General features: G+C 38.7%; 1 protein-coding gene across 9 annotated transcripts in view; it reads left to right on the top strand.

Moving 5' to 3' along the window:
* SNTG1 (syntrophin gamma 1) overlaps window positions 1-22,235 on the top strand; it is a 365,296-nt gene that overhangs the window by 74,551 nt on the left and 268,510 nt on the right. The window contains exon 2 of one of the 9 annotated variants that reach the window (XM_075416171.1): window positions 129-262. The exons of 7 other annotated variants lie outside the window; for them this stretch is intronic. The gene's annotated coding sequence lies outside the window, so the exon portion shown is untranslated. Of the gene's footprint in view, window positions 1-125; window positions 263-22,235 lie in introns of all 9 variants that reach the window. One more of the 9 variants, XM_075416170.1, reaches the window with a different exon arrangement.

Raw genomic sequence — 22,235 nt, 5'->3', positions numbered from 1 at the left:
TTGTTGAAACAAATGGTGGGAAGGTGTCACCTGAGTGTTTATTAGAGTGGAAAACCTGTGTTTATTTTGAATCTGGAGTTTGGAGAACTCAACAGGTCTAAGTTTTTCTTCTGTATTATTTGAAGTAGATAACTGAGTTTCTGATGCGAGGAAGTAAGTGTCCCCGAGAGCCACAGAGGCAGAGCTGCTGCAGAGGGTGATCTTCAGTTGACACTACTGGAAGCTGCTGTGATGTCAAAGGAAGACGGCAGATATATTTAAGGTATTCTGTTAAAATGGAAAACTGAGTTACTAGATGTAGAAACTCGTTTTTCTGCAGCTTGTGTTTGAGACATGAACTTACATATAATGTCACAATTTCCAAACTCACCTGAGCTGTCAGCAAAGGTCAGCAGATAGCTACGTACGCTTTCAGCCATTGTGCTGTTAGTAGTCCTTCTGTAAAACTGATCCCAGCTGATAGGAAGAAGTGGACTGAAGAGGTAGGAGTGTTCTTAAAAGGTATATGTTTAGCCAGTGCCATAAGTAATCTGAAGTGGTTTGGATTCTGTGTACCAGTAGTACCAGATAGTATAAATTACAGTAGTATATAAGGTAGTATAAATTAAAAAGAAATGAAATTTGAATAAAAAGGACAAAAGAATGGTATTGACAAGTCCCATTTAAGTAGGCCCTGTAAGAAGACATGCATCTCAACCCAATTGTATAGTGCTGCTATACAGATTATGGAAATGTATGTACTGAAATGAGGGTTCCCTGTATACCCAGGGTACACATGGTGTAGAGTAGTCCAGCTCTATGTTCTAGACAAGAAAAGGTGGAGCCAAATGTGTTCATTACAAATGGCTAATTACATCACCACAGGCCATTGAATCCTCATAGGTGAAATTCCAGGCATAAAGAGAAAGGAAAAAATATTAACGTAAAAGTACAAACCAGCCAACCAAGATGGTTACAGGAACTGAGAAACACTAATGGAGAGAAGCTTTGGGATAAAAAATACAGCAATAATAGAAAGTTTGATTGCCGCTGTATGAACTAGGTGAATGTCATGATGTGGAATGAGAAACGGAACTGTTGTATGCTGTAAATGACTGAAGTAATACTGAAAGAGCTCACAAATGAATACTCTTGCTTTAGTACTGCACAACTCCGTATAAATTTAAGATGCAACTGTTGAAGGAGGTGTTCAAAAAACATGTAGATGTGGTACTTCAGGACATGGTTTAGCAGACATGACGGTGTTGGGTTGACAGTTGGACTTGATGATTTTAGAAGTCTTTTCCAATCTTACTGAGTCTATGATTCTATTCTATGAATCACTTTGAAGCCGTGACTAACGACAAGTTGTTATACCTCAGTGGCAAAATGTGTGTGACAAATTTCCTTAACAAATGCATTTAATTAAACTGGACTAAATTGGAATTCACAAGAAAAGGTTCTCACAGATGTATAACTAGTTAAAAGATAGCAAATGAAAGTGAGGAATAATGGGTATTTTTCCCCAGTGGAAGGAAACAGACAATCCTCCAGGCCATCTCTCCCAGGCTGTGGATGTGATCATATTATCTCCAGGGGAACTGGGAAGTATAATAGGACAGCACTGTATGCTGTTTCTTGTGTGAGTTTAGAAATAAAGGGTATATTTTTTCACTGAGTGCATAATACCATTATGGACATTAGTGTTGTGTCGCATAAGTGAGTTAAAAAATTATAAAGACATGGCAGAAAACTCCAAATGGGAATATTAAACACAAAGACCCTCATACACAAACATGATTATTTCTGACTCAGTTTTGAATAAACTGCCAAAAAGCACGTAGCTGGGACGTAATTCAAGGATAGTCTTGTATGTATTTTATGTGCTTTTCTGTGTGTACTACAGATTATTCATTATGTATATTATATGCTGCATGTTTATGCTTTTTCAGCATATCTGATTGTTGCAGACTTGGGAAGTCTAGAGTCATAGGAACTGCAATATTTGCAACTGAGCTTTGAATAATAGTCTCTTATTTTGTCTCTCTGCAATTTGTGTAGTTATTTACATTTGTGCGGATACTGACATTAGTGCAAAATGGAAACAAAATCATCTATCCTAGTTTTGTTGTATACAAACCCTAATTTATACTAATTCAAATAACTATACAAAGTGAGGGGCAAGAGGAAATTAGGGCCAATAAGTTCAGCTTGACATTTATTCAGTGGAAATTGTGGGCAGGAATCTCATACCATAAAGGAATTGTATTTGCCAGTGGTAATCCCAACAGCACACATAATGCAATTTTATTAGAAAAGTCTTAGAATTACAAAGTATGTGCACAGAGTCAATGCTGGGTGTTTATTATTGGTGTGTCCGCAGCTATCAGTTGTCTACAGTGATTATGAGATGCCATTAATGTCAGCTAAATTATAATTCAAGATGTAGTATCCTTTCTGTGAGTCACTTGTTTCTGAACCAGAACAAACAAGCTCTGCAGTCTTCCAGGGAAAGCATATATTTAGCTAGATAAAGAACCATGACCGTAATTGTTTAAGGTTATTAGAATGGCCATTAGTAAGGATACGTATATAGGTGTAAAGCAAAACTGAAAATAAGCCTTTGCATTCCAATGAAGCATCTCTATGTTAACCAAAACTTTTGCTTTTAAAGAGAGAATTCTTGATCAATATCAGTGACCTTTGGTTGCTGTTGCTGCCTTTCATCCTAAAATGGCCATCAGTGTAGTTGTGGTTAACATCACTGCCACATTAACTTCAAAATTCTCCCCTTTTCAGTAGGTGTCAGCCAATTTTAAAATGTGATATTTGAGTTTGGACAGTGAAGTTAATGAGGTTTCCATATACCTGTGCTTCTTGTTTAGACTTCCTCTGAGTTTTGTGGAGAAGCTGCTTTATGCCTTTTTAGCAATGTTGCCAGTGGTGCAGTGGGAATTATATATACGCCTGTGGGGGCTGTGGAAACAAACCCCTATGGGAGGAGGACATGGTTTTGTCTCCCTCCAGCGCAGCAGAATAGTAGATTCAGGATGTGTTGAGCTGGAACCTGCAGATATCCGTGGGAAACAGGGATTTCCCATGGAGGAGCAACAGATCTAGCTTTAACAGGCCAGATAACCAGAAGAGCACTATCTTCTCTTATCGCTAGTTATGTACTGTAACATTGTTTTCAAGATGGACCAGATTTAAAAACAGAAGTAGTAAAGGTAAATGTAGCTCGGACTTAGTTGTGTAGTTTGGCTACACAAAAAGCAAGAAGGGATGAGGGTGGGCAGGGAGTTGTGCTTGTACGTAGGCTGCTGAGGCTTGCTTCAGGTCTGCGGCGATGTCAGGTGTCTCTCACGCTTTCTCTCTCTCACTCTACTTCTGATGCTTACCCATATGCATTTTATCTCGGAAGCCATGGGCAGGTGGTGGTACCAGCTGCAAAGGGCTGAAGCAGATTCCTGGAGCATGAGGAGGCTTAGCAGGTATATGTCTGAGGTGTTTCTTAGTCTCTGAGTGTGGATCAAACAGTCTGGATGTCCTTTCGTCCTTCACCTGTTTCTTCTGACTTGATAGTGATGAGAATAATTATTATGTCGTTTGGGGACATAATTGCTGTCTTTACATCCAACTGAACTATGATATGAATTACGTATTTCAGAATAATTTATATTAAATTGATGTGTAATGCTAGTGTCATAAGGCCATCTTGCAGCATTAGATTTAAAATTAGCAATATTTAGTGGGGGAGATATTAGATATGTCTAATGCATGTTATTAATACAGGTTTATGCAAGAGTACAAGCAAGCATACTAATACAAACAATTCAATGTATGCAAATGTTTTATTTTAAAAATAGAGATCATGTTGATTGGGAAGCTTTTAGTATTTAAGCGATAAAAGGAAACAAGTTGCATGCTGCTTTTAGACAAAATGAATAGTCAGCATAAGGTCTGACTGGATCGAAGCCACTTCCTTTCCCTCAGTGCCCACACTTCCGACTGCGGTGCAAGGTAGCTGTGCGTATTGCCTCCGTGGTACAATTCTTAAAAAAAGCTTTCTGTTAATGAAAATGTACAAGCTTCTGATTCAGTATTTCACTTTCCTCTTAAAAAGTCAGTTATATTAATATATTAATGATAGAAAAGAATAATGAGTGGAAATGTCTTTGTGAACACTGAGAAATAAAGAACTAAAGAGTCCGTTTGTTCTTGACAAAGAGGTGTGTGTTCAAGTTCTTACTTTTACAAGGAGAATCCCTAAAATGCAAGAAAAGCAATGGTGCAACAGAGATACAGTGAATATATGTAACAGAAATGCCAAAACTGCATTCGGGAGCAGTTGTCCTTATGGGTAAAACTCTATTAATTCAGCAAATGAATACAGTGGGTTGTACCCACTTCATTGAGCAGGAGGGGAAATGCAGAAAAAAGTCATTGTGCCACTAGGTCAATGGAGCCTTATGAAGTTTAAAAACGAAGAGTAGAGCTGAATTAAATAGAGCCTTAGTACTTAGTTTCAATTTATAGTATTTGCGTCTTAATTTCACATGCAGGTCCTCATTTCTGACTACCTGCCAACAGGAATGAAGCAATGCAAAGATACCTCAAAGATCTCTGAAATAACTTAGAGGTCCCTGGAAACCAGGGAGGGCATGATTAAAAAAAATACCATCTTGAAACAACAGAGATTTTAATGGTGTTTTTAACTTTAGAAGCTGTTAATCACAGTGGAGTAAATGCTGGAATGGGAGAAGTAACTTGCAGGTATTTCTGTGGTGGAGGTAATTAGGAAGTGGACTACAGGAAAAACAAAGCCAGTGAGTTACCTGTTGCTTTCTCTGCAGTCAGGTTTTTGTTCCAGAGCGCGGCTGCACGTCTGTCCAGTGCACAGGTCTCGCTTTAATGACTCACCCCTTCACAGGTGTTTAGGAAAACAGGCGGATAAAAGCTAGATAAAAGACTTCCAGAATAACGGAAGGTGGGGTTTCGTTAGAGGAGACCCGAGAGGCCGTTTGTGCCATGAGTCGGGAGGGCTCTGCAGGGGCCCGAGTTGGACGCGCCCGCCTGGAGCCTCTCTGGACCAGGCACCTCTGCCCGCTCCCACCCGGCAGCACCCAGACGGATGGTGGCCAGGGGCTGCCGACGGCTCAGTAACATGGGCACTGACCTTTTTGGGGGATATCTGTGTCAAGTACAGCTCTGGGGTTGGTGAGGGTGCCTGCTCAGGTCTCTGTGCTCGTACTGGAGTGTGGATGGGTCAGAAGCTGCTTACTGGGTTTGCTGTTCTGCACTTGGGTAGGTTTTCTGTTTAAAAAAATGTATCAAGTAACTCCAGAGGAGCAGGATTTGAACAAATGAGTTTTGGCATAAGAAAAAACTGATTCCAAACTTAGGAGGGAAAAAAAAAAAGGAGTTGGGCTGTGTCACATTAATTTGGCAGAAAATAAATCCCCTTGCTTTCTAACTCTCTTCACCAAAGTGAGAGGCTAGGTGCGACTAGGTTTAAATTCTGAGTGATGTCCAATTTGCCACTACCAGTCCAGTTGCGTTTAATACGTATATTAAACTACCACGATTCTGGATACACTAATAGCAGCCTACACCTTCAGTCCAGTCGTGCTCATGAACTAGCACGGCCGCATTCGGTCGCGTTCAGTGAGAAACTGTGACAACTGGCTACTGAAACAGTGCAGTTTTATTTGTGCAACAGGTATAGAGGTTTTTTGAATTGCCGGTGATAGTGACTGTCTGCAAGAGAGCACGTGCAAATATAAAACGCGTGAAAAGGTTATAAATAATACAGCCTGGCTATAGACATTAGGGAGTAACTATTCCCGAGAAAAGCGCTTAGTTTGAGTCTCACCCAAGGCGTCCCAAGGTGGGGAGAAGCAAGGCTCAGCCCGTCGGCCAATCCCGGTTGTCGGAGGCAGTCTGAGGTGGAATTTCCCTTGACTTGTTCACGGTGTTATCTTCTTTTCCTCCGAAGATCTTCTTCTCCGAAAATCTACGGTGTTATCTTCTTCTCCGAAAATCCCCCATTTCCCTGGCTATTTTTATAGCCTTTCTACCTTTAGGGTAGAGTTTGAGCGACTGTAGTCATACATACCTTTTATCATGATTGGTGTAAAATTCTCTTGCTTCACATTTAAAGGTATAGTTTACGAAAAATCGAGAGCGCAGACTCGAAGAGGGGTGGTCGCACCTCGGAGGCGGGTAGCCTTCGGGATGGAGGTGTGTTTTGGTATTAAAATGATATTACAATGAGCAAAGTTCACGAGAGGATAGCACTTTGGCAAGGTTTCGAAAACCTGTTGGCTCAGAGGGCCAGATGAGCTGCTTATCAGTTCTAGAGAACCATTTCTTCCCGCTTTATCATCACAGAGCAGGGCCACGGAGTCTCCACTCTGTTCCGTCCTCTATGGTACATTGCAGGGAGTTGCTGTGTGAGTGGATTCCTCACATGCCTGCTGCAGCTGTGTCCCATCCTCAGAGCTCCTTTTGATTTCATGCTTTTCCTCAATGGGTGAACACTGCTACGTTTTTCATATAAACCTTAATTTTCGGATGTAAAACCTTAATTTTACTAATAATTCCACAGGCTGCAAATTAAGTGGAAGAGAGCCGTTCCAAAACAATGTTTTAATGAGGGAAGAAACAAAAGCTCCAGCTTTTGAGGTGGTGCCTGAGAGAATAAGAAACTGGACTTGATTTTACAGTGGCTCCATTCCAGCCCTGTGACCTTCACACCCTATGTGTGACGACGCATTATTCACAACGAAACCTGGAGCGACCAAGCTGAGAAAATAAAGTCATTTGTATTTCAGTGCCTCGGCGGTGCCTGGAGAGCATTTGTGCCAGAGGAGAGCTGAGCAGCGGGAGTGCAGCGGTACTTCTCTGTCCTCCTGCCTGTTGCTGGTCCTGGAGGCACTCATGAGTGGTCTGTGAAAGGACAGGTAGCTTTTACCTGAGATTTTTTCAGTGCCAGGAGGCATAACCCTGAAGTGAGAGGCCTTTTTAAAATCATACTTATTTAATAAACTTCTGATTGTAACAATAGATTATGATTTTGTAAAAAAATCATTATTTTGCTTGCCTAGATGCTGAGTATTTTACTTGTTTGCTGTCTCCTGCACCTAGCTGCCAGACAAGATGCTCAGTGGTTTGTGGGTTTCGTTGTTGTTTCTTCTCCTCCAAAAGGTGGTGAAGTGCTGGTTTGTAGGGAGATAGATGTTGGAGCCATTGGAACTGCCATCTGAAGAGTCTGTGGGAGCTGTACTAACACTGGGTACATGTGAAATAAAGATCCTCTTCTAGGATATTTTACTGCTTTAGAGAAGACTGTAGGGCATGCCTGGTTTGTTTTTTATTAACAAAGCTGTGCTTTAGCTTCTTGTATTTTGCTTATTCTCCTGGAGAACAAAACCCATTTTTCACTTTAATGAGCACTAAAACTCCTGCCAGTTTTGTTTAAAAGAAGAAAATGTTGAAAATACTTTTCATGTAAGAAGTGCAGATTCAATGTAAGTCATTTTATATTTACAAACTTTTCTTTTTCAGTGTGCATAGGTAAATGTTTTATGCATTATAGCTCTTCACTGTTTTAATATTAAGTTTCTCCTGCAGTTAAGTTCTCCCTTTTTCTCTTTTGTTTTTCCTGTACTAGATGTAAGATGCGTACAGCAACTTTATAAACTAATTATTTAGACTTTCTGCTTACAGTTCCACTATACCTCCAGACACACAGAACCATAAATAGATATTATGCATTCTTCTAGTTTTCAAGAGAATAAAAATGAATTTTGAGGATGTTATAGTGTTCCTTATACACAAAGTAGGTAGGTCACCTCAACCAGTTTCCGTAATGCCGTTATGACAATCTGATTATCAGGCTGCCAAGGGAAAAGAATGTTACAGAACCATGTTATGTGGCAACTAACAAGTGAGAAACTTGAGGGGATTGAGTTGCTTTTACAATTACAGGTAATTACAATGAATTAATTAATTACAATTAATTAGCTACATAATTGGGATTCACAGACGTGATAGTAATACGACTATTTGTCAGACAACCACACAAAGCAGCCTTCTCTCCATTTTGGATTCTGGTAATGGTTTAGTCAGTATTTATTAGCATTACATCCAGGCTCAATTTCTAACTTAAATCTCCAGTGTCCTCAGAGTATTAGAGGCTTGTTAAGAGACTGTGATCTCCTACGCTATAAGATTAGAAAAGGCCTGCATGCTCATTTAGTATCTATATAAGGCCACAGATGCTCATAGCTATCTGAATATTTGCTTGTTTCTAGAAATTCTTCGATGAAGTTAGGTAATAAACTCCAGAGATACAGGGTGGATCTCTGTCCCACCAATAACACATTTTAACTGGCTAGAATAATCACAATGGAGTGATCTATTGGGTTTTTAATTGTCCAAGGACTAAGGCTAAAGTATTAAACTGAGGTCATTGGGTTTCAGAACTGCTATATGTAAACGTTAGCTGAAGAGAGCTCAATTACAAAGGTGTTGAATTTGGTATGTCTCACTGAGGTCACTGGAAGAACAAGTTCAGCCCTCACAAGAGCCGAGTCATCCCTTAGTTTGCTGAGGTTTTATGAAATCTTTCAGAATACCAGGAAATTTAAATACCAGAGAAGTGGAAAATGAGAGACCTTTGAATGGAATGATTTGGACAATAAAAGTTGAGAAGAAGAGTTGAGAAGTCTCAAAAAAACCCATTTTCTGTTCAGTATCTGATTTCTAAATAGTTTGTCTTCTTAAATTCAATTAGAAAGCAGTCAGTATTTTCATAAATGCGTCTCCTGAGACTACACTCTCTATAGCTATATGTGAGAAACCGCCATGTTACTGCAGTGTAGTTCAGAATTCCATAGTGCCATTAAAAATCTAAGCCTGACACTTACCAGAATATTTCTGCAGTTTCCAATTACTGTATCAATAGCATTTAATGCCTGCTGCTACTGCTAAGTAGTTGCACCAGAGTAATAACTAAATAACAAATGAGAGTTTCAACATACTGAATTTACTTGTTGATCCTATGAACAAGATATCAAAATTTATTGTAAAATTAAAATATAGTGTTGGCTAAGTAACTTGAACCAATTCCTATCTTGCCCTGCTAATGAATATCTGATGGTCTTTTAATAGTAGATTACTGGATTATTAATGACAACCATTTTTCTTCGTTTTCTTTGTCATAGAATCATAGAATGATTTGGGTTGGAAAAGACCCTTAAAGACCATCTAGTCCAACTGCCCCTTGCCATGGGCACGGACATCTTTTACTAGATCAGGTTACTCAAAGCCCCATCCAGCCTGACTTTGAACACTTCTAATAATGGGGCATCCACAACATCTCTGGGCAACCTGTTGCAGTGTCTCGTCACCCTCATGGTTAAAAGTTTATTCCTTATGTCCAATCTAAACTGACCACCCTTCTACCACCCTTCATCATGTAGGTGAATTGAGTCAGTCAGCTTGAGGTCGAATGCAGGCTTTCCTTCTGTTGTGTTTTAACCCGGCAGCTGGCAACTAAGCACTAGACGGCTGCTCCCTCACCTCCCCACCTCTACCCGCAGTGGGATTGGGAGGAGAAATGGACAAAAGGTAAAACTCATGGGCTGAGGTAAAGACAGCTTAATAAGACAATAAAGTAATTACTACTACTACTACTACTGATAATAATAATGATAATAATGAATATGCAAGCCAAACTATATGCAGTACAAGTTTCTCACTACCCAATGACTAATTTGCAGACAGTGCCTGAACAGCAATTGCGGAACCCGGAAAACATGAATTACATGAATTTTGCAAAACTCCAGAAAATACCCAAACACCCGGCCAAGAGAGGATTCGAACTCACGGGAAAAAAAAATAGCAGAGTCTCACCCCCGGCCAACCCCCGTTTATAAACTGAGCATGACATCTATGGTACGGAATGTTTCCATTGGCCAGTTTGGCTGTCTGTCTGTCTGTGCTCCCTCCCAGCTCCTGCACACCTGCTCATTAGCTCAGTATGAGAAACTGGAAAAAGTCCTTGATTTCATAGCAATAACTAAATCCATCAGTGTTATCAACATCCTTCTACTAAATCTAAAACATAGCAGGTCCTGGGAGGAAAATTAACTCTATCCCAGCCGAAACCAGGACACCTTCCCTTTGCGGAGCGCCTCTCATGAGACCTGCTGCCTGCTCCCTCTATACACACAGCTCAAGGGTGCCTGGGGCCAGAGACCCCCTCAGGCACCCCCAGGGACCTGGCAAACCTCACACTCCTCACAGCACGCAGCAACTTCTGCTGCTGCCGCTGCTGCTGCTGGCATCGGCTTCCCGCTGCTTATCAAACTAGCGCTTTTCTCTGCTAACTGTATTGAACAGTGGGAAGTTTATAATAAGATAGAGCTAAAATAATGTAACTTCTAAAATCAGAAATAATATGACATTTTTATTAGTAACAACTCTTGTTCCTGCCCCTTTTCCAGTTACTCAAGCCAAGTGTTTTACAAAGAAAGAGAACTCTCAAAATATATATTTATTTCCAGATTTATCAAGCAAAATCTTAATCATAACTGTATGTTATTCTCATGTGTTTATAAGAAGAAAAATAAAAATTATGAATCGTTGTGAGAAGGAAGAAGTGAATGTAAATAATAGTATCTTTTCTAATGAAGAATATCGGGTATTTGGGGCTTATATATTTGCTGGTTCTCATCGTCATAAATAATGAGTCATTTCTAGAGGGAAATAATTGTGTTTAGGATATTCTATTATGACGATTTTCAAGGAATTTATTTCTCTTTTCTGTTGTAAGAATACAATAAGAAAGTTGTTAAAAAGCAACCAGTTTCTCAAGAGTCTGTAATTTGAAACTCCAATATAATGTTGCATATGTCAGCTAAGGGTCTGTCACCTTTGTATACATCAGAGTGCATTTATTTGTGAGTATATTACATTTTTTCCTTCTGTCATGGTTTAACTCCAGCTAGCAATTAAGCACCACACAGTAGCTTGCTCACTCTGCCCACCCCCTCTAGGATGGGGAGAGAATTGGACAAGTAAAAGTGAAAAAACTCGTGGGTCGAGATAAGAACAGTTTAGTAATTGAAATAAATAAATTATTATTAATAATAATAGTAGTAATAATAGTAATGAAAACAAAAATAACAAAGAGAAATAAAACCCAAGAAAGACAAGAGATGCAAATGAAAAAAAAACAGTTGCTCACCACCAACCAACCGATGCCCAGCCCATTCCCAAACAGGAGCCCCCCCACCAGCTTTCCCCCTAGTTTGTATACTGAGCATGACGTCATATGGAATGGAATATCCCTTTGGTCAGCTGGAGTCAGATGACCCAGCGATGTCCCCTCCCAACTTCTTGTGCACCCCCAGCCTACTCGCTGGTGAGGTGGTGTAAGAAGGAGAAAAGACCTTGACTCTATGTAAGCACTGCTCAGCAGTAACCGAAATGTTAGTGCATTATCAACATTATTCTCATCCTAAATCCAAAACACAGCGGTATACCAGCTACTGGGAAGAAAATGTACTCTATACCAACCAAAACCAGAACACCTTCCATTAAAACAAGCGCCTTAGGCTGAGAAGAAATGTGTTGAACCCTAAAAGGTGAATGTCATGCATGTATACTAAGCATACAGTACCTGGGAAGGCTGAGAGGGGACCCTACAAATGTCTGAAGGGTGGGTGTCAAGAGGACAGGGCCAGACTCTTTTCAGTGGTGCCCAGCGACAGGACAAGGGGCAGCGGGCACAAACTGAGGCACAGGAAGTTCCATCTGAACATGAGGAAGAACTTCTTCACTCTGAGGATGATGGAGCACTGGAACAGGCTGCCCAGAGAGGCTGTGGATTCTCATTCTCTGGAGATATTCAAGACCCGCCTGGACAAGGTCCTGTGCATCCTTCTGTAGGTGACCCTGCTTTGGCTGGGGGGTTGGACTAGATGATCCCCAGAGGTCCCTTCCAACCCCTACCATTCTGTGATTCTGTGATTCTATGAAAAAAGTGAAATTTCTGTGTTTACATCTATACTGAGTACTCTGTGATATGCCACAAAAACCTAATTTTATCTTGCCTCTGGGAGCTTGAATTGTGGTCCATGGTGCTCATCAATTTCTGATACTTGCACAGTTCCTTCAGCTCAGTGGAGGTTAGCGGTCAAGAAGTGCTTTATGAAATACTGTTTTTGTTGTTTAAAAGCCAAAATTCCGACTATATATTAAAAAAATAATGAAGCAGGGTAGTAAAAGCAGCAGAATATGAAAATAAGGCTGTGTGTTGAGCTGTGGTATTATTATTTATATAATTTTTTTTTAGCATTTATATTTAATGCTTTGAAAAAAAGAAAAACAAAACTTGGAAGTTGAATGGAAACAAATGTCTCACAATTGCAGTCATAGCATCAGTTTAACACAATTTTAGATTTTGAATTATGGACTTCTCATTTTTTTCTTGCTTAGATTTGTCCATGTAGAGAAAATTGCTGAAAGTTCATCCAACTGTTATTCCGTAAATGGATAAATAAAGTCCTTCCCATTTGTTGAGCAGATGTCCAATTTACAGAGATCTTGGCTCGTTTAACAGTGTATGTAAATCTTCAAAGAACTATTTTAATTTTTACTGTCTAAGAAATTCTTTTATTCATATACACAGAAATGTTTTCTGTTCATATAACAGTACTTTGACAATTCTATCTTTTGTATACTTATCCTAAGTTATAGTTCACAGGTAGTGTCTTCTAGGGAAGAGATAAAAAGGGATTTGCTAAAGATCCCTTAGGAGGTTTGTGGTGCAGTAAGAAACAGAAAACAGATCTCTGGAATGAAACTCCTTAGTACAAGGGATCCAGTGCCTACAGAAAAAGCAAATTAATTGGCGTGTTAGAGAAAACACTGATTCCAGAAAACAAGACGTAGTATTTCTCTCTACAAAGATTACTTCGGGTATTTTCCCTCTATTGTTAGAGTCTCATTCACCCTCTGGTAAATATCTAAAAAATTTCCTCCAGTAATATCTACTGAAGATTTTACCCCAAGATCTCAGTAGTATTTGTCTCATGTTTTAGAGATTAACCAACTCAAATCCATGAATGTACTGGGCTTGTTAATGTTTCTGAGCCATGTAAAATTGGTAAATTTTGCTCCAGGTATTTTTTCAAAGAATTTTGTCAAAATGTAGGGAGACATGAATTCTATTTTCCTTCAAAGAAAGACCATTTTCTTTTATTGTAATTCTAAGCTGATGTTGTATGAATAGGATTGTTTAAAAAGAAAATTAGACTTTTACAGTCTTTTAGATGTTAATCCCATAAAAGCTGCTGCTTTTGAAGTTTGCCCCAAGTGAAATCTCACCTTTTTCTATTATTTTTAAGAGAGAAGTAATTTCATATTAAGCAAAGTAAATGTGAAATTATTTGTTCTTTTTAACTGCCAAGTTTGTCTAGGTCCTTTTCCATACTAGAAGTTTCTGACCTTAAAGCTATACGGCGACAGATACCTTTGAATGAGTAAGTAGGGACAGGGAGTTAAATGTGCTCGTGTGATCCTGCCAAGCGTGTAACCGTAAGCAGTTAGATAACTTTGGGGGCTTAGAGGAAGCATTAGTTTACAGTAAATGTTCAGCTGATGCTGTATCTCCAAAATATCTCCCTAGGCGAGGTGCCCAAATGAGGGGGAGCTGTGGTGTGCGGAAGGGCTTTGCAGAGAGACCCCCACGCTCAGCCCGGTGCGGGCTCCAGGCTTGTGCCTAAAGCAGGCACTGCTGCACGCGGGGTTTCAGCAGGATGCTTGTGAAGATGGATGGATTTGTCTTCACAGCTGAAGAGCCTCTCACTCATCAGGTAATGCTGATAGACAGTCTGACAAGATCTTGCTTCTGTGAGTGAAGGGGGCTCTTACTCTTGCCAAGCGCAGGCTCAGCAGGAGCTGCTCTGTTCAAGGGTCTAGCAGGGAGTGAGGCACTTTGTTTGTTGAGTGATAGGTGTGTTTTTCATGTGTAAGAGGCAGCAGTTAGGAGATCCTAATGAGCTGGGAGCTCAGCAAGAGATTGCGTGAATCAAGAGCTCTTGTTTGTCACAGCGGCAGATGTTGCTTCTTGGAGCAGCAGGCATGATTGCTGTCTGGATGGGCTTAAGATATGACAAGTGTTATCTGGCTGGAAATTTGTCAGGCTTGACCCCAAGCAAAGACAGAATAAAGCTTGTCAACATAGAGATAGCCTACAGATATGTTGACCTGCTTACCATCCAAAATTGCTGTGAATTTTTTATTAAAAATAGAGAAGAATGAGAAGCAGTTCATTTGGTTTGAATCTCAAATGCTCAGTAAGGCTTAATTGCCTTTAGTCGTAATAACCCAGTGGAAGAAATGGGAGTTTTAGGAATAAACTTGCATGTTTATTTATGAGAGGGGTTTTTATTAGTTGATTTTGCAAAATGAAAAAAGTTACAAATTCAACAAAGCACACCTGACTGTTTAGTTGAGGTTTACATTCTTCATAACTTTTCCTACTCATTCCCTTTTTTAGAGTGTATTCAACATATTACTTTTTACTGGGGAAAAAAAACCCGTACATAGCTCGAACTGCAATTAGTTTAAGAACGGAAACTCCATATCTCAGTGGTGTTGAAGATGTTAGGTACACATTTGAAGAAGGTAGTTGAGATACAGTGCACCTGTTGTTTCTGGTTAAATACCCATACATGGAAGATAAAAATAATGGACAAGTACAGCAAAGAGAATACACTGTTTCTGTTATTCCTTCTAACTCTCACTGATAACTTTAGAAGTTCAGAGGAGTGGGAAACCATTTTGTCAATTACTCTGATGCGTGGTGGACTTCTATGGACAATCAGATGTTCAGTTCTGTTCAGTTATTCCTGTGGTCCTAAGCTCCTAGTCAAATAAGCTCTGTTTCTTTTAAACGAAAAAAAAAAGAAAAAAGGGCAGAGGGAGGGAGAAGAGAGACTGGTTAATCAAAAAAAGATGAGAAACCTGCACAAGAGTAGGAAGAGTGGTGCATTTCAAATCCCGCTTTTCAAAGCTGGCAAAATGACAATGCTCTTTCAGTCCTCCTCTGTAGTCTGTAATAGCCAGGCAGAGATGAAGATCCTGTGTTTCCAGGCAAGGAGTAGATGCTGTGTTTTCAAGGCAGATTTCTCTGCTCCATCAAGCCATGTCACAGTATTATGTTTTCTGTGTCACCTCAAATCATTTTTTTAAATTTTCCAGGAGCTCTAATGAAGGGAATAGGCTCCATGCTGAGAGTCAGTTAGCACTAGTGTTGTTCCCTGTACTTCTGATTTTGTTCTCCTGTTGTTTTCCAATATTATTTTAAAATAGGTCTTCAGTGGCAATATCAGAACTATCTAGAAGGTCTGTCTGCCTTCTAGATGGACGTTTTATTCTGGACCTGTTTTACCTTTGTACGATGTTCATTATTTGCACAGGGCATCTCTCCTAGTGAGGAAAAGTGACAAACACTTGTCATTAGAGCAACAAATCTCAAGGTTGTTTCTGAAGTATTTCGATTTTCAAGTGCTCATATGTGGCTGTCACCAAATGAATATAGAAAAGTAGAGGGAGACTGACTTGCCATTGGAAAATTCAAGCTTGAGAAAATATATAACTGGAAGCTAGATAAAAATAGTAATGTGTTAGTTGTCTTGTGTACCCAACTTACTAAACCATACTTGACTTGGTGATCTCTGGCACTTTTAAACTAACAGATATGTTGAGGAAGTTTGGCTTACACTGAATAAAACAATGTAATGTAGGCTCATGTTAGAGATTTGGATGCCTTCCAAAACTGGTGCAAGAATGTAAAGAATCTTTGTTTTCTGGTTGTACAGACAATTTAATGTCATTTTACATATTCATCTGGATGTATATATACATATATGTATATCATGTTGATATACATCAAAATGCTGAAAGCTAGTGAAAAGGTATCAGTGACTTACTTGGCTGTCTGTTGCCCAAATTAGCAGTAAGTCTTGCAAGATACTTAAAAAAATCTCCTCAAATTAATCTCAAGGTACCTGTTTAAAGATAAATTTTTAAAAATTAACAAGCTACTGGAAAATACTTGAAAGACATGAGTCCTTAGAGATAGTACTGCAGTAGATATTGAACCCAACATCTTATGTTGCTACTGCCATTTATATGTGAAGGAAAGAAAATACATTTTCTTCATATGTCACAGTGAGAATAACTAAATCAGCTGTCCAGTGATCCTGCTGCTAGAGGAAATAAGTTAATTATTTTTTGATGCTTGTCATAGCTAACAGCAAGTGGGTTACAGTGCACAAAAGCTACAAATAACTTCTTCAGGTATAATAAAGATGAAGAAATGTCAAGCTCTCTGGTTTTAGTGACGTTTGAATTTCAAAAGACTCAGAGTCTAGGTTTGGTTTGTTGTTTGCTTTTTTTTTAAATGCTGTTAATTTGTTGTTGATCTTCCTTGAACTTACTTGAATGTGTCAAATTAATATATATTTCACACATAAATATATGTAATGGATTGATGAAAAAAGTGCAATAGATGAAATGGAGAATGAAGAAAAAAGGGCTTGTCATAGACAGCGTGGGAGGAAAGATCTCGGAAGGGGAGAAGAGACTTCTTACTGAATATGTTTGCCTATAATTATGTCAGCCATAGAGGTACTAATAAGAAGTTGCTGTATCACATATTAAAAGGAAAGGTGGCAGGTCTGTGTGGAGTAGAACCATCTAGGACAAGAGCAGAACTTCTAGACAGAATGGTGGGATGTTGGCATTTCCCGTGAAGTTTAGTACAACATCTTGTTTTATGTGACAAAACAGGTAATTTTTCGCCATCTATTTGGTTAATATATCACCAGAGTCTGAGAGAGATACAGACATGTATGGCTCCCATACGTCATTCAGCCTTATATAGAACCATGAAGTTAAATCATAATGTTGCATTAAATGCCATGATATTACAGTCTTGAGTAATTTCTCGATGTTTCTGTAAGTTATGAGAGTGGAGTGCATAATTAGGCAACTGCCTAGGAGACTGAAAAATTATAAGCTATGGGTTTTTTTGTAAAGACTTCTTGTAATGGAGCTTCTGTAATACAATCTTGACCCTTAATGTAAGACACACACAGAAAAATAGAGGGCTGAGCTTAGAAAACAGAATGGAGTACAATGGGTGAAGAGCAGACTATAGGCTAACACTTTCTCTTGGGCACTGTCCCTGGATTTCATTGTGGCACATACACTTAACCAGTGTGATTTCCTTCTGCAAGCCCCACCAGAGATGCTATAGTTGTTTGAAGAACATTACTGACCAAAAAGATGAGAGGTCTCAGAGACTGATGTCTTAGAAGAACAGTGTTGTTAGAACGAATTGAAGCTTCCTGACAAGAGCCTTAGGCTTTCTATCTCTGAGATACACAGTGTGTAAACAACTTACATATGCCACTTGCTTGGTGCCAGATGCTTGCAGCCAGGTTAGTTGAGCCTATAGAAGCTGTAGGGAAGAAATTTTTTTTTTATTTTTTATGGATTGTTATTTTTTACAATGCCATTGGAAGGCTGAAAAAAGGATTGGCCTGTGTGAAGGTTATAGAAGGATACCAGCATGATGCTTGAGACCTTGTTTCCTTTTCTTGTTTTCCATAATGAAGAAGCAAATTCTGAAACAATTCATACGCTGCCTTATAAACTGGGAAACGTGTCTATTATGATGAGTGTGGTAGGCTTTGGAAAATAAACATATACATTTGTAGCTTTTTCTGATTCTCTTCACAATGATAGGGCACAAACTAGTGATGGTACTGTTTGCCAGAATTTGATCTACAACTTTTAACCCTAGCTATCTTCCTAAAAATCTTCATTTTTTCCCTGATACACTGACCAGTATATCCCATGACTACTCAATGGTGCTTTCATATGCTCATATGTACCAACAAAATAGACTACATAGAAGAGTGCATAAAAGGTTTTACTTGAAAAGCACATATTACATGTTTTTGTAAGGCAATACTTGACATCTCATCAATGTGAAATATACTTATTTCCTTGCAGCTTCATCATTTTAAGTTTTATTAGTTCACTTTGATGTAAGAAATATTAGTTAGCAGGAGTAAGGTTTAGAAGAGTTATTGATAAATAACTTCTAGCCTTAAATCCAGATTGTGCTTAGCACTTGCATCACTATAAAGAAATAAGCAACTGTCTTCCTCCTGTGCCTTATGACAGCCCTGTGAGCCATCTGTGAAATCTGCTGGAAGATAACTTAGAAATGTCTTGCCTTGCATCGTTCCTGGAGATAGTCACGTTTAAAAAGTGGTCATCTTTAAAGATCATTTATATAATACAACTCAGCTTACTAAAATGTGTTTGAAATACGAACCAGTCTGATGCATCATAGATTTGTAAGTAAAATGCTGTCCAAATTAAGCCTTGCATAACCTGATTAGACATCTTTTCTGTAGTGAGACTATACATTTGACAACTTAAAAAATTACAAATACCAGTCTTGCAAAGATAAGAATGTAAAGGACACTTACAATTTGGCGGGGGGGGGGGGGGGGGTGTGCCCTGTGGGAGAAAGGGGGGTCCCTAAGAGATTATAGATCTTTCTTAAGTGAGATGTTACAGTGGCATCACAACTTTTTAAAGTTCAGTTTCTTATGTTTTTTGCCTTCTAATATATGGCTGATCTGCCAGCTCAGTAAATGACCATGACAGATGACAGATCTGCTGTGGATCTGGTGTATACTATTGCATTGGTTCTGGGTTATGATATTGTGCATTTATGGGGGAAAGGGCACGACTGATTCTCTTGCTCTTGAACCCTCTCATACTTGGAACATCTCTGGCCTGTTTGCTTTATCTGAAAAGATTTCTTTTGCTGCAAGAACAAAATATTATCCTCATTTTACCTGCGGGGTGGTATGAACGAGAGAGTGCTCATGTCACTATGACCTGGTGACTCCACCTGGTGAATTAAGTCTTACCTCCATCTCCCCTTTTTTTGACTGAATCCTCACTTTGTTTGGTCACACTATGATAGGAATTATTTCTGAAACAGTTAAGAATTACAGCTTGAAAGACAAAATGAAACATGCAGTTAACATTTGTTTCCCGGTTAAAATTTTGTATTTTGTCTTTCATGAATTTTGCACATTATTCCAGTGAATATGAAATTAAAGAACTACATATGATTCTTTATGGTCTTATGACCTGTAAAGAAAGATAAATAGATTGCTCAGTGCTGTTGGAGAGGAGCTAGTAATGCCACACCCAGTGGCCTTCTGCACTGCCTGAGTAGACCTGTCATGGTCTGCTTTCAGCATTCATCCTAACTTTTTTCCCAGAATATTGCCTTAATATTGAAGAGGGTCATTTATGTTATCGTAACTTTATTTTAGGTCTTAGTGGACTACAGGGTTTTGGGAAGTATTTTGTGGAATGTGATGTGCCAGTGGAAATGGAGTAATGCGGTTCGGGCTTATTGTTGCACCTCTGTGTGTACGTACTGAAGTCTTTCAAATGTATGTCCTTCACATAGTTTTGTCAGTGGGGAAACTGAAGAGTATTATTTAACACAATGAAAAAAAAGTTGCTAATATTAAAGTGGGCAGCTATTCTTATTTTCTGTTTTAAATTGAGTGGAATGTCTTCTCCCAGGCTGTCCTCCCAGGTCTAGCATAGCAAAGGCGTGCAGGAGGCATGGCTGCTGTCACCTGCGACTCTGTGTCGTTCCTTAGGAAGTTTCTCGCATTTGAGGACAAAAGGACAAAGTGTGTCAGGTACTGAACTGCTTGGTTGAGGAGGACGACAGACAGGGAGAACTAAGACTGACATTGGAAGTCAAGGAACATGTAAAGCTTCACCTTTAACTTAGAGGTAATTAATTTAGAAAATTGCCATACTGTCTTGTATAGTTTGGTTTTGCCTGGTGGTTGTACTAATGTATGGATTTATTGTTCATGTATTCACATAAACTTTTCTCAGATGCTGATGATGGTTAACTTATATTGGTTCTCCGGTCTTAATTTGTAAAGAGTGAAGCACCTTAAAATAGAATGATGTTTTTATAGGTATTCTCACAGTTTCACCTGTGAAGATAAAAAATTGTTACAGAGTGAGAATAATAAATAATCTAGAGGAAGCCCTCTCTTCAAAGAAAGCAGTTGAAGTTATTAACTGTATTCACTACTTTCAAAAGTGTTAAGTTACCCATTCCAAACTATGAATATTCACAATTCAGTTATTTGTTTCATAGGCTATTTTCCATGCATTTTAATATTAGAGAAATTCATTATATGAATTAATTTTTGTCATTGTCACTGTTTTTCTCATTGTTTTTGAAAATGCAGATTGTAATGTTTCAAAAAAGTCATGGCAATAGAAGCAACGAAGACAAGGAGTTTGATTACTTGTACAATGAAGCTTGATACATTTACAGACAAGATTACATGCTGAGGCTGCTTGCAGTTGCTGGAATTTCTGCTCCAGATGAGGAGAGCTCTTTCAGCCTTATACACTATAATCTGGTGAGGCCAATACATAGTTCTGAACACCACACTATTTGAAAGACAGACTGCTTATTTATGTGATAAATCATAACATTGGCTTTCATGGAAGTTTCTTTTCTTTTTTAATCCTTCCTGAAATGGTTAGCTGCAGAGTCCTCAGAGACGTATGGTGGGCTACAGTAAAATTTTAGTGATGGTAAAGTCTGTTAAGTACCTGGCTTCTGTGCTTTGCCCATCGCTAAGTGTCATTTTACAGTTCAGACGTGTTCCTCCCCAAATTTCCTTTGTTTACCATTGCTGTCCTATTCTTTTGATTTCCCTTATTGCTTGGGCCATAGTCTGCTGTCAGGAATCACGTTTTTTTAAAAAAATGAACAGAAAAATCCCTGAGGTATATATTGATACTGAAGGGAAGTAGTTGTGATTCAGGGACCGTGGGTCGTAGTGGACTGTGGAGCTTGGAAAAGTATTTTGTGGCATTTGTTGAGTGAGGATACATAGCATATATGTTCACCTGACCCTTTTGGAATAAACAGCTTTTGCAAAATTGATTGAGATTGCAAGAGACTTGAGTTAGATGATCAAGACTGCCAATGTCAATCCTCTGTTCCTAAATTTAGGATCTGAAAAACTGCAGCTTTGATGTGATGTCTGATGTCCATATAGAAGAGGATGTTATTTTCAATAGATTGCCCTCAGGAAGTGTTTTAATCAGCCTACATTTTGCTGTGTTGTCACTTAAATAAAAAATTATGGACATGAATCAAAAAGTTTCTGAGATTTATGGGTAGTGGATGAGGGAGATCTTGCGTACCTCATATTCCTACACATGGAAACATAAAGAAGAACTTAATTTAAGGTTGACACTGTATTGTAAGATACTGTGTTTTATAAAAGAATCACTGCTGCTTGAAACTGTTATTTATGAAGAACGGAAAAAATACCCTCCATTAGACTTCATCAGATGCTTAGAGTATTAAGGCATGAATTAAGCTGAACTAAGCTTTTGTGACATTTTTGTAAGAGTGGTTTTAATTCAAAATTTCTGAACATTCCTGAAAGTGTATATTTCATTACTTGTAATCCTTGTAATCACTCCATCACTGTATCAAGTACCTGAAAAAATTAAAAGGTGATGCTTTTACACTCCTTCCCTGTCAACAGTAATAAATCAAACTGAAAGCAAAATAATTATAGTTCACAATATGTACAAATTATTAGGCTTATTAAAATGCATGAATTTTGTAAGAGAATGATGGAAATATAATCCAGCTAATACTTAGGACTTTGATGTTTGTCTGAGTTACATTTGTTATATTTTTAATATTCATGTGCAATTTCAGCTTGCTTTGCTTTCAGTGATCTAGAACTGGGACCTCCACAACCTTGGATTCAGGTATCTCCCAGATAAGTTTCAAGTGCTGTATTTCACTTGTCATTACAATCAAAGGAGAATGGTTTTCCTTATATTAGAGCAAGAGTTGACAAACCCTGCCTCAGTACATTCCTTGCTTCCCTGAATGCCAGAAATGTTTTACTTTGGTAAACAAGTACTTTGGGTACTTTGGTGCCCTCCACCATAAAAGGCAAAGTGAAAGCTTGAACTTGATTTCCAGTTAAAAAAAAATAAATAAGAAGTGCAGCTACAATGTACATATTTACATCCAAATTCAACAGTTGTGTGAAGAAATCTTAGAT

Source organism: Opisthocomus hoazin, chromosome 3 (genome assembly GCF_030867145.1).
Source record: "Opisthocomus hoazin isolate bOpiHoa1 chromosome 3, bOpiHoa1.hap1, whole genome shotgun sequence".
NCBI lineage: Eukaryota > Metazoa > Chordata > Aves > Opisthocomiformes > Opisthocomidae > Opisthocomus > Opisthocomus hoazin.
Note: the sequence above shows the minus strand (reverse complement) of the source record. Positions and strands in the feature narration are given on the sequence as shown.